This window comes from Mesoplodon mirus (assembly GCF_964341445.2).
Source record: "Mesoplodon mirus genome assembly, chromosome: 13".
NCBI lineage: Eukaryota > Metazoa > Chordata > Mammalia > Artiodactyla > Ziphiidae > Mesoplodon > Mesoplodon mirus.
In genome coordinates, this window is record NC_138989.1 from 88,875,501 (window position 1) to 88,892,324 (window position 16,824).

Here is a 16,824-nt window from a genome sequence, read left to right on the forward strand (position 1 = left end):
CAACTTTTGTGTAATATCAAAGAAGACTATGCACAATTATCTGAAAGGATTAATAGAAGTAATCCAATAATCCATCTAAACTTTAGTGTGTGGCCCGATTTTCTTCTGTATTTCAGCCAGCGCAGTTTGAACACAGAAGCAGACGTGAGAATCCAAGTGTCTGTTAGTTAAGCCAGACACGAAAGAGATTTGCAAAAAATGTAAAACGATGCCATTTTTTCTCACTAAAACTTGTTATGTTTCATAAAAATGTCATTTATGGTAACACTTGATGGGTTTATTATTGTTACTTTTAAATGAATCAATCAATAAATGTTTTTAAGTTTCTCAGTTTTAATTACTACTATGGTGCATATCAATAGGTACAACCCACATACACAAAAGCTCTTGGGGGCTTTGATAATTTTTAAAGGTGTTCTGAGATCCCCCCAAATTAGTAACTGCTAGATATTTTAGCCTAGCACAAGTCAGGAGTTTTCTAAAGGCCTCTTTGTGAATTAATGTTTAGCTTATTCCCCGTGTAACAGCTGCAGAGAACCTCCCAGAAAGTGCAGCAGGGGATCTGTCCGCGGCTGACGGACTGTGCTCCCTGGGGCCCAGCCTGAGTAGCTGCCACCCTGAAGCCCGCCGTGCCTTCCTGTTTCATGCCGATGCGCCTACAGGCCCTTTCAGCATCTTTCTATCAGTAGATTCTACACTGTCCTGATTCCACCCATTCGGTCAGCGACCTCACCTCTCCAGGCCCTGAAAAGGCCTAGGTTTTCGTTGAACAAAACGTAATTCCATCAAGCCCCTGGGTGTCTGCACTGCTGAGCTGCCCCAGGTGATGCAAACGTCGCTTCCTTGACTCAAGAGCCCACAGCGACCGGTGTGGATCTGAGCCGCCAGGAAGGCCCCCGAAAGGCTTGTGACCTTCGCACGGGGGTGGTGAGCGTTCACCAGGCCCCCCGGGCCAAGCTCCGGGGCAGGAGGAACCGCAACATAGCAGGACTTTGGAGTGGTGCCCCCCAGACACCACAGGGACCCCTGGCAACCTGCCCAGGAAGTCACTACCCTGCTGTGAGCACAGCCAGAGAAAATTCAGAAGAACAACAAATACTACTGTCGTTTAAGTCTGTCCCAAGTTTTCACTGTTCATCTTCAGGGAAGGAGGCATGGAGGGAAGAAGGGCGGGGGCACGTCCACCCCCACGTGGCCCTGATGACTTGAGCCGTGAGCCCAGCCTCCGGGCATGGGTCCCGATGGGCCCTGGAGGGACCCCCGGAGGCAGAGCGGGGCACAGGCGAGGGGGCGAGAGGGGGCCAGGGGTCCCAGGGGCACAGCTGGTCCTCCAGTCCCCGGGCCGCCGCAGAGGGTGTGGGAGGGCTGGTCACACTGTGTCAGGGTGTCTCAGCAGTGAGGGTGGAGAGCCTGGAGGTGAAGGGCCTGAAGAGCAGACAGGAGAATCGCAAACACGGCCCCTGCCTGCCTGCAGCTCCGTGGTTACCAAAGCGGGTCCCGGGCACCCACCCCTGAGTGACCGGGTCCCTGAGGAAGCCCTGCAGCACCTGAGGACACCGGGGCAAAGCGGCCTCTTCCCTGCTGTGTAACTCCCATCGCACGGTCGGTGGGCACCTTGGGCGCGGCTTCACGGGCAGAAACCTTGTCTCTGGGCTGTCTTGGCGGCAGGGGGCTGCAGAGGCCAGAGCAGCCCTCCCTGCCCTCCCCCACCTCCCTCTGTCCTCGCTTCCGGCCCCCACGAGGTCCCTCTGGGTCTGATCCCTGAGGAGACCGGTTCCCTCGGCTCCGTTCCAAACCATCAGCCTGCGTGTCCTCGAAAGCCGCTCAGGAGACCACTGAGACTGCACCCCCCAAGTGGGGAGGGACCCCTGGGCTGGCAGGTCTGTGAGGCCAGGAGAGCAGCCCCCCAGCCCGGGGCAGGAGGTCCGGAAGACCCGGGGCAGTTGGAGGACCCGTGACTGTGGAGCCCCTCCTGAGGGGCCTCACAGGTGCAGCGGGGAGATTGGGAAGACTTAGCAACAGGTGCTCAGAAAAATCAAGACAACTGGAGAATCCTAAAAGCTGTACAAGGGAGGATGTAGTTCCAGTACGGCTGGCAGGGGAGGCACCAAGTCTGCAAACACAGATGAGCCTGGGGGTGAACGCAGGGTTTGTCGGTGTTGTTCGAAGTCCACGTTCAAGCCTCTGGTTCCAGACTTCGCAGCCGTCCTGTGGGCCACGCACCCAGCAGGGAGCCAACATCCTCGCGCAGAACACCGCCCACCACACCGCGTGGCAGCTGGACAACAGCAAGAAGCGTGGTGGGCTGTGCAGGGGTCAGAGAGCCGAGCTCCCCCCAGCCCGACAGGAGCCCCTCAGGAAGGCCGAGCCCATGGCCCGCCGTCTAGAAACGCGGGCGAAACGCTAGGTGGACGTTGCTCCTCAGGATGCGGACAGTGGGCCGGGGGGCTCCACGGCCTAGTGCACTTTTTCTTATGACTTTGATTAAAATGGTAGTAATTTAGTAATTTGACAGTAATTTGTAAATTACTTTGATAGTAATGTAAGAAATGAAACCCACACGTCTGACTGTGTCACTCGCCGTCTGTCACCTAAGGACCCGGTGGAACCCACAGCCTCTCGGCTCGGCCGCGCCCTGCGCTGGGTGGGCATGTTTTCTCGGCACCACACCTGCAGAGCAGCGGGGCCGAGGTCAAGATCAGGGTCTCAGACACAGACAGGAAAGGCAGGCTGGCGCGTTTGCATTGGGTTTTGATGGAAGAGCGGCCGAGGAGTGTGGTCGGTCTTGTTGAGAGAGGAGTTATTTCCCAAGCGGATCAAAATAAATAATTTATTGTGGGCTCCCTCTGTCAACAAAAGCGAGCCTCCTTTTGAGGGCAAAGTGTCAGCGGGGACATTAAGATGATGGCACCCCGGGGGACCAGGATGCGGGGGAAACCAGGGCGCCGATGCCGTGGGTGCAGACCCATCTGGAGGCCGGGGGTCAGCCTCGCACTGACCTGGAGCCCCCGGGTGTGCTCAGTACCCAGGCCTCCCAGCCACGCTGCCGCCACCCAGGGGTCAAGTGTGCTCTTTAAAAGGGCGGCCTGGGGTCCCCAAGTGGGAGACAGATGGCAAGCCCATGAGAGCCCCGTGCCCCCATGACCATCGCAATGAGACGTCACGGTGGTGTCGCGGGTGCTCGGTTTGGATCCGCGTAATGTGGAAAATCTTCTTTGGACCAATACGGTGAGTGGGGCAGAGACCAGCGCCCTCCGCTCCGGCTGCCAGCGATTTTCTGATGACACTGCAGCTGACAGGACTCGTCTGGAATATGAATCCTCTGGCGATACATCAGAGTAGTCTCCATAACCTGGAAAATCATTTTAAGTTGACGAGTAGATGATGCAAGCCCATCTAACAGTGGAACGCAAAGTAAACAAGAAGTCCCAAATCAGCAGCAATTTTTACTAGAATATCAGCAGGTTTAGTAAAAGCCCCACTGTTGGCCTTAAACATTCTCGTAACAGTAAGTATTGGTTTTATGACCAGAAGACAAATGCCTACCTCGTGACGCTGTTAGTTAAATTTGGTTTTCGTTGCCTGATGAGACAATTTAAGGAAGTCTCATATTCCAAAATCTAAGTGAACGGAACAAAGAGGTTAGAGAATTTCATTGCTTTTCTAACACACTCACCCCTCTTCCCAGAGTTGCCCGTGTAGTTAGATTATAGCTAAACAAGACACTCTAGCAAAATTCTATTTCTTTTTTTTTTAACATCTTTATTGGAGTATGATTGCTTTACAATGATGTGTTAGTTTCTGCTTTATAAAAAAATTCTATTTCTAATCTGCTTTTCAAGGACACGGCTACCATATAAATTCAGGAACGTTTTTATTTATTTTAAGCAAAAGTTGATAACCTCAATTTTCATTAAAATAACATATATGTTTAATTTTATGACTTTCTCTTTTGTCATTTGTAGGTCAAGAAACTCTACATAGTGCAATCTTGAAACAGTAAATATAACAAATAAATCCAACTTGCTTTCCGATTTATTTTATTTGTTTTGCAGATACTTTCCCTGAAAAGCCTGCATCTGCACACCCGCTGGCCCAGACCACTGTCTTCTCGAACCCGTGCCCTCAGAGGTGGGCGGCAGAAAGCCACCTGGGCCTCGGGCCCACTGCTATTCAACCTTTGGTGTTGGTTTAAAGAACTACTTCTTCTTCATGCATACTTCAATTTAAAAAACTAATAAAAACAGAAATAAAGAACCACGCTTGCACCAGAATGTACTAAAAGTCGCTCTCTTCCAGGGACCTGTCTATGTGCCTTAAATTCGGCAGAGGTGAGAGACAGAAGAGCGGCCTCTGATGAAGACCTGAGGTTGCAACGAGGGGCAGGGGGTTGAAGCAGCGGAGGCGGGAGCCCCTGCCTCCCCTCAGCCCGGCCCACGCGTGGGGCACACAGCCTGGGCCCAGGGCGGCCACTCTGCGGCCAGTCCACAGGTGCATTTCCCAAGAGACGCCCTCGGGAGGCATACTGCCTGCGCCTGCCTTGTGGTCTCCTCAGGCAGAGCTGGTGAGTCCTGTGCAACCATATCTCCAACAAAGGGAGCAGGGTCCTGCGCGATGCCTCTGGGGGTCTGAATGGCCGGTGGACTTGGAGCCCCTCCCCCAAGTATTTTGTTGGGGAAGGGAGAGGCGGGGAAAGGCTTTTTCAGTCTTGGAAAGTGATGTGCCCGCATTCCCAGCGCCAGCGGTCTTTTTGACAGACACGCACACACGTGCGGTTATGGGCCTGTGTCCTGGGCTGGGCCTGTGTGGCCAGGCACACGGGCACGGGTGGAGAGCCAGCACCAGGAGAGGAAGCACTGGGCCTCCCGGAAAAGCCTGACCTGTCAGCAGGGGCTTGGGAGTCCAAGGAGGAGACCATCGTCGGGTGGGGAGAGGTGGAGGGACTGACCCTCGGCTGGGCTTGAACGACAAGCTTCCAACAAGCAGACCGTGTGTCCGAGGGGGCCACGCTCCAGGCTGAGGACCGGTGGGACCCCCAGAGCCGGGCAAGCCGGGGAATGGCAGAGGAAACCCTGGGACTCAGCGTCCACATCTGTGAAGTAGGGGACAGTCAAATCCATCCCCCCCCATCCAAGTACTAATAAGACAAGCCCTGGGGATGGGAAGACTCCAGTTTCTAGAATTCTCCAGAATCACCTGAATACAGAGGAGGAAGACATTTCCTGTGCCCCTGCCTGCGTCTCTGTCAGCCTACTGGCTCCGAGGACAAGACCCCTGCTGGAGGCTGAGAGAATGAGAACCGGGTGTAAAGGCCCCTCAGGGACTGGTGAATCCAGCACCGTTACTTTGCAAGAAACGAGGGACTCGGTCCAGATCCTGTGCACACGGGATAGGCTGCTCTGTGCATTTGGGGAGCCTGGCCCAGCGCAGCCCAGCCCAGCCCTGGGGGTGTCGCCCAGCGCAGTCCTCCCCGGCCGTCAGTGAGGCTCCACGAGGCCATGAAGCCCACAGCTCTTCCAGGAGGTGCCCGTCGGATCTCCCCAATACTGGGACCGAGAGACCCTCACTCTGACGGCCCAGGTGCTGTCAGAAACCCCCTCGTGATGGCAAGTAGAACCAGCCTCAGGATGACATAGAACCGAAAGACTTTAAAAAAAGCAATTGTTGGGTGTCATCCCTGAGCTGCTGGATCAAGCCATCCCTGACCTGATGCCCTGGACCCATCAGCCGCAGGGGCCCGTAAGTCTCCTTTACTATATTATTGTCTAGATGAGCTTGAATTAACAGCCACCTAACCCATATAGCTGGGTATACGTTAAAAGTTAGAGTTTAGTTTCATAGAGCCTTGAAGACCCACCTAGGCCAAGCGAAGCACTAGGTGGTATCACGTCAGGGAAGCCCTCGCACAGAGGCTTGTTAAAGATTTGCTAATCTGCAGTCGTAAGAGGATGGCTTTAACTGGGGCAGCTGCTGCAGCTCCGCTTTATTCTTCTATGGAGAGAGACAACGAACTTCAGGACAGTAGATCCACCACGGGAAACCCAGTTTTATGAGACTTCTATCGAAAGCCTAACTCTTGGTATTAAAGAGAATATTTAAAATATTAAAAATAGCAACATCATGCTTTTGAGAGCAAACAGCTGAAAGAGACCAACAACCTGCTTTGTAAATTTTGAGTCCACTTACTTGTAAAGGAGCTTTTAATGAAAATGTGGAACTCGGGGGGAGGCCTGGGCTCCCGAGGGACTTTCCTGGGTGACTGTCCACTCTGTGCTCACATGTGTCACCGGTGGAGAACTGTTTCTGGGGAAAAAAGAAACAATAAGCTAACCCAAAATACTCATGATTGATCCAAGCTTCCCCTTTCAGAGAAAAGCTGGAAGTTTCCCCTTCCGCATTCCTGTGGAAGCCCTGGCAGGTGGGGGGACACGAGGCTGGGCGTCTGGGGAGCAGGTGCCCCGACGGAGGCCCTGCTGCCCTTGACTCACAGGCCGGGCCCCGCTAATGAGGAACTCCAGCGAGTCCCCGTCTTGGGTCCGTCATCGGCAGCAGGGGAGACAGTGATTAAAGCCTGAGTCAGTTCATTCCTTTGTGCTGGGACTTGAAAAAGCTCATTTTTCTTCTTGGAAAAGTACAAGAAAGGCAAAGCGAAACAAAACAAAACCAAAAATCCTGTGCTTATAGGAGGATTGTGTTGCCAACACACTGAGAGATTTAAGAAGATGCGGCCCTGGAGAGAGTGAGGGTCCAGCTCAGGCCTGGACAGACGGAGCGAGCGGGACAGATGGCACAGCCTCAGACCCAGGATGCGTGGAAGCCACTGGGCAGAGAGCAGCTCCTTCAATACATAGTACAGAGACCACTTAGTGGACAGTATCGTCCAAAACAAATCCCAGACGAACTCGAGTTGGGAGCCTGGGGTCCTCCTTGCATGGACTCCCTCCCAGACACTCAGCCATCGTGGGGCAAAGGGTCTGGTTCCCGATTCACCTCCAGGCTCCGTGAGAACTTGGAGGCTTGTTCCCATCAGGTGCCGAGCCCGAGCCTGAGCTGCTCCTGAGGGAAAATCGTGGCCGCACGTCACCAAATGCAGAGAAAACGCACGTGGGGCTGAGGCTCCACAGCCCCTCCCTGGCAGGGCCGCCTTCCCCGTCGGGCCCGGGGACCCCTTGCCTGGCAGGAGCACCGTCGGGGTGGGCATTCTGCTCGCTCTCCCCAACGGCCCCGCGTTTGCTGGCGATTGTGACCCCAAGGCCAGCTCTGTGTGTGGTTCCCTCGGAGGGACGCCCGGGCCCAGTGGGAAGCCGACCCCAGTCTCCCTCGAGGGGCCGCGCACGTGGCAGCCCTCCCCGGGGCAGCCTCCAGACCGGCGCCCTCCGCCCAGCATGCACATCCCCCAAGGGCTTCAGGCCCACTGCCCGTTTCTCGGGTCTCGATTTTTTGTATTCATTTCATGCATTTGATTTCATCTGATCTACCTTCGACCTTTCTGGAATTAGGCCAGATTTAGATCAGTCAGCAGGATGGCCTCTTTCAAGTCTGGTCACTTCCACCTTCCGAAAGGCCTCTTCAGGTGGACAGAGCTCCTTGCCCGCAGAGGCCTGGGGACAGGCTCTGGAGAGTTCGTGATGGTCCTTCATCTCTGTTGTGTTGCTCTTGGGACTTGACCGTGGCCTCTGAGATGCGTCAACTGCACAGAGGCTCAGATGCGACAGCTGGTCCCCATCAGTGTCCATGTGGCCCCTTGGGGAGGGAGCTGTCAGCCCCGGGCTAAGAATAACAGCACCGCGGCCATCAGGAAGTCACCACAGGTTCCCACCCACTTTTGGAATCTGCATTTGGGAGAAGCCTGTGTTTAAAGGCCCCTAACAGACAGCAGGCAGCGTGGACGCACCCACCCCCCGGCCCAGGGCCGGCCTGACGTGAAGCCAGCTTGACAGGCTCGCTGGGTCCAGCACTGGCCATCTGGCCATGCAGAGCGGCTCTGCCCCTCCAGTGCAGTGACCAGTCAGTGAAGGCACTCGTTTCTAACACCCAGATAAGCAAGGGTCAGGCTTCCGCTGGAATTTGAAACTGGAGTTTCAACCTCCTCTCTTCCGCTGGAAATGCAGCCTCAGGGGATGCAGAGCCAGGCTGGGGTTCAGGTGAGGTCAGACGCCCCGGAACTCAGAGGACGACAGCCTCGCGGCAAGAGGAGAGACCCGAGCAGGAAACCGTCCAGGGAAAGCGGTGGAGTCAGGCCTGGCCGGAAGATCCCAGATGGGAGAAAGCCGGCCGGCTGGCCGGGGTTGCGGGCGAGACCCCCGGGCTGCGGTGGAAAGCCTCTACAAGGCCTCTGAGCTGGGACTCGGTGTTCACACCAGAGGCTCGAGGACGGTGGTGACAGGCCCTGGGCCTTGAGGACGGCCCCTGGGACGGACAGACAGGCTGCCCCGAGCCAGCTGCGCCCACACCTCACCTCCTGGGACCCGTGGAGGAGAGTCAGGGTGGCTGGGGCCTCGGGAAACGAACCCCTTGCCAGCCTGGGTCTCGTGTCCCACTTATGAAGCCTAGATTTCAAGACCAAGTGCTCCGGAGGAGAGGGGCGGGAGGAGGTGGGGGAGGTGGGATTCAGGCAGACCTGAACGGCCTCCCTCCTGCTGCACCCCCTGACCCCAGACCCAAGCTTGTTGTGGGCGAACGACCGGCAGGGGGGCACTGTCCAGTGGGAAGTGACGGCGGGCAGTTACCAGGGTCCTCGCCACGCTCGCGGCGCCCCGACGGGAACAGAACGCACAGCCTTGCCTCACGTTCCCTTAAAGCCCTGCCAGAGAGTGTAGACGAGGGCGTGGCTGCGTGCCTGGCTCCCCCGGAGCCCCTCCTCCAGCCGAGGGTTGCCCGGGCGCCAGGAGCTGTGTCTCAGGCCGCAGGAAAGGAATCCTCAGGCCCACAAGGCCCCAGGAGGGCAAGGAGGAAGTTTTGGGGCAGAATGGAATGATATGGGAAATATACTGAAACATAACATAGGTTGGGGTGAACGTTGTTCTGTTGTCATTGAATCTCTGGTTCGAGGTAAAGAATTGAAAACGGTGCCTTTAGAAGGAACACGGCCTGGAGAAGATGCGGAGTGAAAACCACGTCTACTTTTGTTCTCTCCTGAGATTCAGTTTCTCTGCTGAAATGCAGTACAGAGATACTGTAAACCAAAAGGGCACAGACAGGGCACAGAGGAAACAGACTGGGAAGTGGGTGGATTGGTGGCAGTGGCCTTCAAGACAGCAGGAGGGACAGCCACGCTGCCTGGTGCCGAGCACGCGGGTCCCCGAGGCTGGACGCCAAGTCTCCAGACAGGCCCCGGCCGGGACCAGAGCACCTTCTCCGGGAGTCCCACCAGCCTGAGGGAGCCCTAAAATTACTGCCTTGGGGTGCCCCAACCAGATGTCCCAGAAGGAAGCCCACAGCAGGCAGACCCCACTATCACGCCTCCTGGTTCCTCCCTCTCAAATAGAATCAGACAAACATCAGAGCAAACGCGCTAACGTGAAAAACTAAACCTCCTGCAAAAGCTTATGCAAGTAAGTAGACACCGTGCGGGGAGAAAACCTTGACATCGTTTCCCTCAGAAAGGTGTCCCAGGCAGGAGATGTAACCAAAGCACAGTGTTTACAACGGCAAACACAGGAGCCTAGAAATCAGAAATATGGGGACGAATGTTAAGAAAATCTACCAGGAAGTACAGCTAAAAGACGACGAGATCAAAAATAGGAAAGAAAGGCTCAGAAAGCCCCCAGACCAGGCCACAAGACCAGGAGCCCCAGAAAGGGGAGCAGTTAGGGTGGACAGGAAGAAGTCGACCAACAATCGAGAACAATTTCCCAGAACTGAAGGTGTGAGTTTCCAGGCAGAGACCTCGAGGGTCCCGCGCAGAGACCCTCCCGGCCAACCAGCGCTCGGGCTGAAGGAATGGAGCCCAGGGGACCAGGAGGACGCAAAGGGTGGGGTCTCGGGCTCCAGAGCAACCCTGGGGGCTGGAAGTCAACGCAGCGCCTTGGGGTCGCGCCTCGGAAGAGTCCAGCGATCCGCGTCGATTCTCGGGGGTGGCGGGGGGAAACTGGGGGAAAGCCATCAGCTGGCTCCAGGCTGAAGTGTCCAGTGGGGACCGTGCCTGTGGTGGGGACAGGGCTGAACAGACGTGCCGACGATGAGCACCTGGAAGGCAGTGAGGGCAGCTAGTGCCTCAGAGGCGGGGTAGAGGGCTGCAGGGAGCTCGGGGAGCGGGTGCCCCCGGAAAGGTGAGGGGCGGGCAGGGGTGCAGGGATGCTGCCTGAGAACACACTTAATAAAATTAAAATAAACCCCAACCTGAAGGGTGCCAGCCTCTGACAGAGAAAGAGCTTCCCCTTGAGCATCGCAGCGCACGGAAGGCCGTGTAACTCAATAACCGTGCCCTATCTTTATTATCATTAGTTACCATTAGAGAGCTTTCGCCTGAAATTAGTATATTCATAATTAATACTGAATTGTCTTTTTGCGTGTCTCCCAGGGACGAGAAGATGCTGGTGCGGATGTGGAAAGTTCATCAGTTACTTCCAGTCTAATCAGCCTTCCAGATCTCGGTCCAGGAAAACACCATCGATCTGCACGAGTTTCTCGTGTCTCGGGAGCCCCCGGGACCGTCGGGTGTACTGGGAGGTCGAAGGGCACGCAGACTGCCCACTGCTGGCGTGGGTCTGTGGGCAGAGCGACTCTGGGTCCCACGTCAGACGCACAACAGAGAGGCGTTAACACCTGTGTGCAGCCCAGCACGCCCCGGGGGTGCGCCCCATGACCCGTCCAGGATGGCCCCAGGGTCCCGCTGCAGCCCCCCAGTGAGCCATAGGGCACTCCCTGGTCCCATGCCTCGGTTTCCCTTTGTCCTTGTGAGGGCAAGCGTTTAAGGGGACGGGAAATAAAGTGCCCCCGGAATCGGAGGGGTGTGGTCTGTAAGCCCACCACCACGAGTCAAAGCCTGTGACCCCACGGGCTCCTGACATGCCGGCTGGGAATCGCACAGCTATTACACCTGTGTGCGTGTGCATGCAGAGTGTTCCTGAGCATGTGTGCATGCGTGTACATGTGTGTGCCCATGTGAGTGGGTGTACGTGCACGCACGTGTGCGCGTGTGTGTCAAGTCACGGTGACACACAGACAGCGAGCGTGAAAGCTGACCCGTCTGGGCCACCGGTCCGAGGCGCTTGTGTGGTCCCATCTGTGCAGCTGTCCCTTTGGGGCTGGGACCGAGACGGAGCTGCCGGGTTGGGCAGGACCCGGAAGGTAGGACGCAGGGCTTTGAGCAGGAGGTCAGCTCCTCCGGCTGGCCCTCCTCAGGGAAGGAGTTACTGAAGGTGCATTTTTCCTGGAAATGCCTGACTTACTGGAGGGAAAAAGGATGGAGGAGGAGAATCCAGAATCTCCCAGCCATGACTGCGGCCCCAGGGGGGAGGGCAGAGGAGGCCTCGGCTTCACGCCCAGCTCACACCCTCCTCGGTCAGCTTCCTCCACCCAGCAAGCGCCATGTGAATCTTCGTGGATTCCACAGGAGTCTCTGTTGAAGCATCTATGGCCTGTAATTACCACTTTGGGGGATTGCGAGCCCAGCTTTGAAGCAGTGCCTCAGAGAAGAAGACTGAGAGCACACGGAGACCTACCGACTCGGTGGCGATGACGGTGCCTGCCTGGAAGGCCACGAGCTCGAGCTGGGAGGGGGCTCGGCTGGGAGGGGCCAGAGGCCGCGGCCTGGCCCGCGAGGTGGGGGGCCCTCGGGCCGTGTCCCAGCGCCGTCCTCGCTGTGAGAGGCTGGAACCGCACACAGATCTACCCACTCACCAGCACATCTGGGGCCTCCAGGAGTCACATCTCCTCTCAGGCCAATGCAGGGCCGCAGAGTGAGTGCCTGGGAGCCCAGGCCCGGCCAGGCCAACCTGGCACCCCTCCTGCCAGCCACCCCCGCGGTCGGGGCCCGGCCGTCCCGCAGCTCCTTCTCTCCAAGGACGCCTAGGGGAACACCCCGCTTGTGACTTTTCATGCGAGAGAACATTGAGTTAAGGTCATTTAGGGAGAAAGAGAAAGAAGAAGAAAAAGCTGTTTTGAATATCCATGTCCTTAAACACTGAACACAAAATTAAGAAATAAAAGCTGAGAACTACAGACTGTCCCAAGCTTGAGAATGAGGTCACATCAGCGACAAACCACAGGCCTCCCCGGGACTTCCCGTCTGGTGGCCCAGTGGTTCCCAGGGTCTGAGGGGTCCCGGGTGCTGGCGGGGGACTTGGGTGTGACCAAGGGGCGGTGGCGGGCTGGAGGTGGGCCCAAGCGGCCAGGCGAGGTGAGGCCAGGCCGCTGAGCCTCTCAGGAAACCTTCGTGGTGGCCAGCCGAACATTCCAGCCCGAGCGGTGACCCCAACAACTCGGCTGAACAAGAAGCCGCTTCCGAGGAGTCTCCAGGGCCAAGTGCACAGATGGGGGGATCGGGAGACATCCGCACGTCCAACCAAAGTGCTCACTTAAGTCTTTGTTAAAATACCTATTTTCTTCTCAGAAAAAGAAGGCATACTCAGGGCTTCCCTGGTGGCAGTGGTTGACAGTCCGCCTGCCGATGCAGGGGACACAGGTGCGTGCCCCGGTCCGGGAAGATCCCACATGCCGCGGAGTGGCTGGGCCCGTGAGCCATGGCCGCTGAGCCTGCGCGTCCGGATCCTGTGCTCCACAACGGGAGAGGCCACAGCAGTGAGAGGCCTGCGTACCACACACACACAAAAAGGCCTACTCATTATGGAGTTTCGGAAAGTATAGAAAAACAAAAGCAAGTGGAGGCCACACAGAGCGTCACTTCCCAGATGCAGCAAGGTTAATACTCCTGTGTGTTCTCCCAGCCGTGCGTGTGCCTGTGATCATGTGCGTGTGTATGCATGCGTGTGAGCGGCGTGTCTGTGCCTGTAGAGGCCAGAACTACCACTCAGTGCAGCCCAGGCCAAAATCCAGCCCCAAAGAGCAAGGGGGCGTCTGTCCCGGGTCCGGAGTCCTGGTCCCCAGATGCCCTGTGAGAGGAGCCACACCCTCGAGGCCGGGCCCTTGATCTCCGAGCACCTGCACTCCACGGCAGGACCACCCTTTGAAACTGTGGTTTCTATGCGATTATAGATGATGCTGCAGAGAACACCTCACATGAGTCAGTGTGAGGGCCCTCTAACCTCCCCTGGGAATTACTCATGGACGTAGAATTACTGACCAGAGCAAACATTTCAGGGATGGTGGCACATGGGGCCCAGCGGAGGGACTGGCGGGGCTGCAACTTCTCATGGCCAGGGGTCAGAGTTCACCATGGCTTTAATTTGCTGCCCTGTGAACACCTCGGGCTCCGTGGGTGCCCAGCTCCTCAACAACCGGCCCCCAGAACCACTGGGTTGGCTTGCCGTGCGGCCCAATGTTCCAGGACATGGGAAGCGACACTAGGACGGCCAGCATGTCGACCTTTGACCCGGGGCCATCCCAGGGCCCTGGGACTGCAGCAGGGGGCGGGGTGAGAAGGAGGATTGGCCCCCGGGCATTTTTCCAGGCGGCATCATCTCCCACGGCCCTCAGCCCCTCCCACCCGTTGTCCTCACCGGCCGCGCCCCGCCCCGCCGCGTGGCCCCCCCTGCACGGCCCTCCACCGTGGCTCCAAAGGCACCAGATGTGCTGGGAAGTCCCTCTTGCCCAGGACGCCCATGTGCCTGCCCCACCTCCTGCTGACCTTTGCCCTGTCTGTCCTACTTAAATCTGCCCCCTGCCCACAGCGCTCCCTCCCCTGGTTCCTTTTCTTGGTGGCTTGTTTCCCGCCTGACAAGCACCTGCTTTGCTCCCTGCCTGTCTCCTGAACTGAGGTCCCCATGGCGTCCCCTGGTGTGAACACAGCCCCAGACATTGCCTGGCACACAGTGGGCCTGGATAGCTCACCCAGGCTGCCGGGCTGTGCCCTGCCGGGGGCCGACGGGCCGGCCCCGCTCATCGCTTACAGGCCCTCCAAGGGCCCGGGATGGGGGATGCGCCCTCTCGGTTGTCCCGCAGCCGGGCCTGTCCTGCCGAGAAAGGCAGGCCGTCCTCCCTTCCTGGGCACCACTGCACTCCCACCCCTGGACTACACATCCCCAGATACACCCGGCCGGCGGGGGACAGCAGGCAGCCGGCAGAGGCCTCGGCGGCCGGGACAGAGACTCTGCTGTCCTTCCAGGTCCCCAGAGTCAGCACCGACGTCCTGCTGGTGTTCCGTCCCGTGTGAGCCACGCAGCAAATGCAGCTCCTCCTCGACCCCAAGGCCAGCAGAGCAGTAACGTGGGGCCTGGAGGGGACGAGAAGGCGCACAGGGAAAATGGGAAGTGGGGTGGTCGGCAAAATCCCTCTGTCAGCAGCTCGCGTCACAGGCCCTCAGGGTAAGCGCTCAGGTCTGAGACCCGGGGCCCCTCGAGACCCTGAGCCTCGAGGGGACAGCTGTGCTTCGGGCCCCCCGCCGCCCTAGCTCAAGGCTGAAACTAGTGTCTGAGTGCAGGGATGCAGAATTGCCGCCTTGAATCAGTTTTTGTTAATGTTGAATTTTAACTGTACTTGTCATTTTATGTGTGTATCTTGGTGTTATGAGCTTTTAATACTTTTGGGGTGAAAAACCTTAAAGCCAAAACAGAAAAGTGGACGGTGAGAGGATCTGGTGCTGTGGCCGACCTCTCGAGGGGCCCCCGTGTCCAGGGGGACTTGTTCCTGCCTGGCGACGGGGTGTGAGTCACCTCCCAGGACCCCAGGTCTGCGGGCATGAGCACTTCCCTCGTCCTGCGGCACAGTCAGCGGTCAGACGGTGGTTTGTGCTGTGCGTTGTCCACCAGGCTTCACAATATTTTCCTACTTCTGACGCATAAGAGCAGGTTTCCACGGGATGGGGGACTAAAGAAACTAAGGCAAATTACATTCAATGTTAGTTTATACTTGTATTTTTAAATAATTTTTTTATTAGCATGATGGGGTCCAAAGAGCTTGTAGGAATGCTCTAGGAATTTGAAACGTCTAGGAAACATCAGAAAAATAAACGATCCAAAACAAAAAAGCGAAAGTATAAGTAAAATAAATTAAATACGAATTCTGACTCTAAAAAAAACCCCAAAATCTAAATGAAGACATGAATATGGGACAAATATGAAAGTGGGGTATCTTATAAAGGACTGGACCACATCCTGCTTCTGCGGCAGGTTTGCTGCCAGCTAGGGGGTGGGGGGTGGCCTCCTCAGGGACACCTCGACGTCAATAGATGTGGAACGACTTCTACTTAGGGCAGAACTCTCAGGTACAAGGCTCAGGCCATCGCGCAGCAGAGTTCTACATTCAGGGAAAGTAATTTATGTGCTACATTTATTGAAATGTGTTGAATTTATGGAATGTGTTCAATGTTCAATTGAATGTATTGAATGTGTTCAATTGAATGTGTTCAGTTTATTGAAATGTGTCTATAACACGTGACACAATCTTCATGAAGGAAAGTGTTACACTCTTTAGGCTGCATTTCTAAACACCTTCCCTCTGTCTGTCTTTCCGGGTGGCTCTTCTGCCTGAGGGACATTCCTCATCCTTCAGTCGCTTGCTCTATCATGTAGCCGCTCATCAACCAGCGTCCCCGAGCCCCTGCTGTGCAGGGACCATCCATGTGGCCTTGACGTAAAAACTAAGCAGAAGGTCACCCATCCTCCAACCGCATGGCGGTTCAGAAGGCGCCCTGACCACAGACACAGGCGTCGACACGAAGTGATCCTAGGAGGGGTGACCCCAGGAGAGTGACCCCAGGAGGCGTGACTCCAGGAGAGTGACCCCAGGAGGGTGACCCAGGAGGGTGACCCCAGAAGGGTGAACCTGGAAGTTGATCCCAGGAGGGTGACCCAGGAAGAGTGGCCCCAGGAGAGTGACCCCAGGAGAGTGACCCCAGGAGGGTGACTGCAGGAGGGTGACCCAGGAGAGTGACCCAGGAGAAGTGACCCCAGGAGAAATGACCCCAGGAGAGTGACCCCAGGAGTTGTGACCTCAGGAGAGTGACCCCAGGAGGGTGACCCAGGAGAAGTGACTCCAGGAGAATGACCCTAGGAGAGTGACCCCAGGAGTGGTGACCTCAGGAGAGTGACCCCAGGAGAAGTGATCCCAGGAGGAGTGACCCCAGAAGTGACCCCAGGAGAGTGACCCCAGGAGGAGTGACCCCAGGAGGGTGACCCCAGGAGGGTGACCCCGGAGGACTCACAGCGAGGGCCTGGGACCATCGAGCTCCATGTGGGAGGCGAGTGTCCCTCAGGGCCCAGAGCCTGAGGTGAGAGGAGACAGAGAGCCAGTCAGATCGCGCGGCTCCGCGGAGGGCGCCGAGGAGAGCGACCGCAGGGCACTGGGGGCTGGCGGGGCGTCCCAGCCACAGCCACACAGGGCCGCCGCCTCCTCCGGCCACAGCTGCAGGGCAGGCAGACAGGCAGACGCGGGCCGGAACACACGGTGCGGGGGCCGTCGAGGTCCAGCGCGCTGACCCCGCAGGCCCTGGCACTGAGCACCGGCTGGCATGGACCGCGGAGAGGCCTGAGCAGGCACACAGGGTAGGGGCCTCTGGAGCCAGAAGGCGTCACCCACGCCTTTCAGAAGGGGACTCTGCTCCCAGTTTAACTGAGCACGTGGCGTCAGGCTCACACTGCTCCAGGCCCCAAACCCACCCCAGACGTGCCCACGGAGGTGACCTCGCCCCTGAGCCTGGGCCCCGCAGGCCACGGCAGCTCTGACTTGCCCCCGTTGCCTCAGTGAGGCTGAGGGGTGGAGATC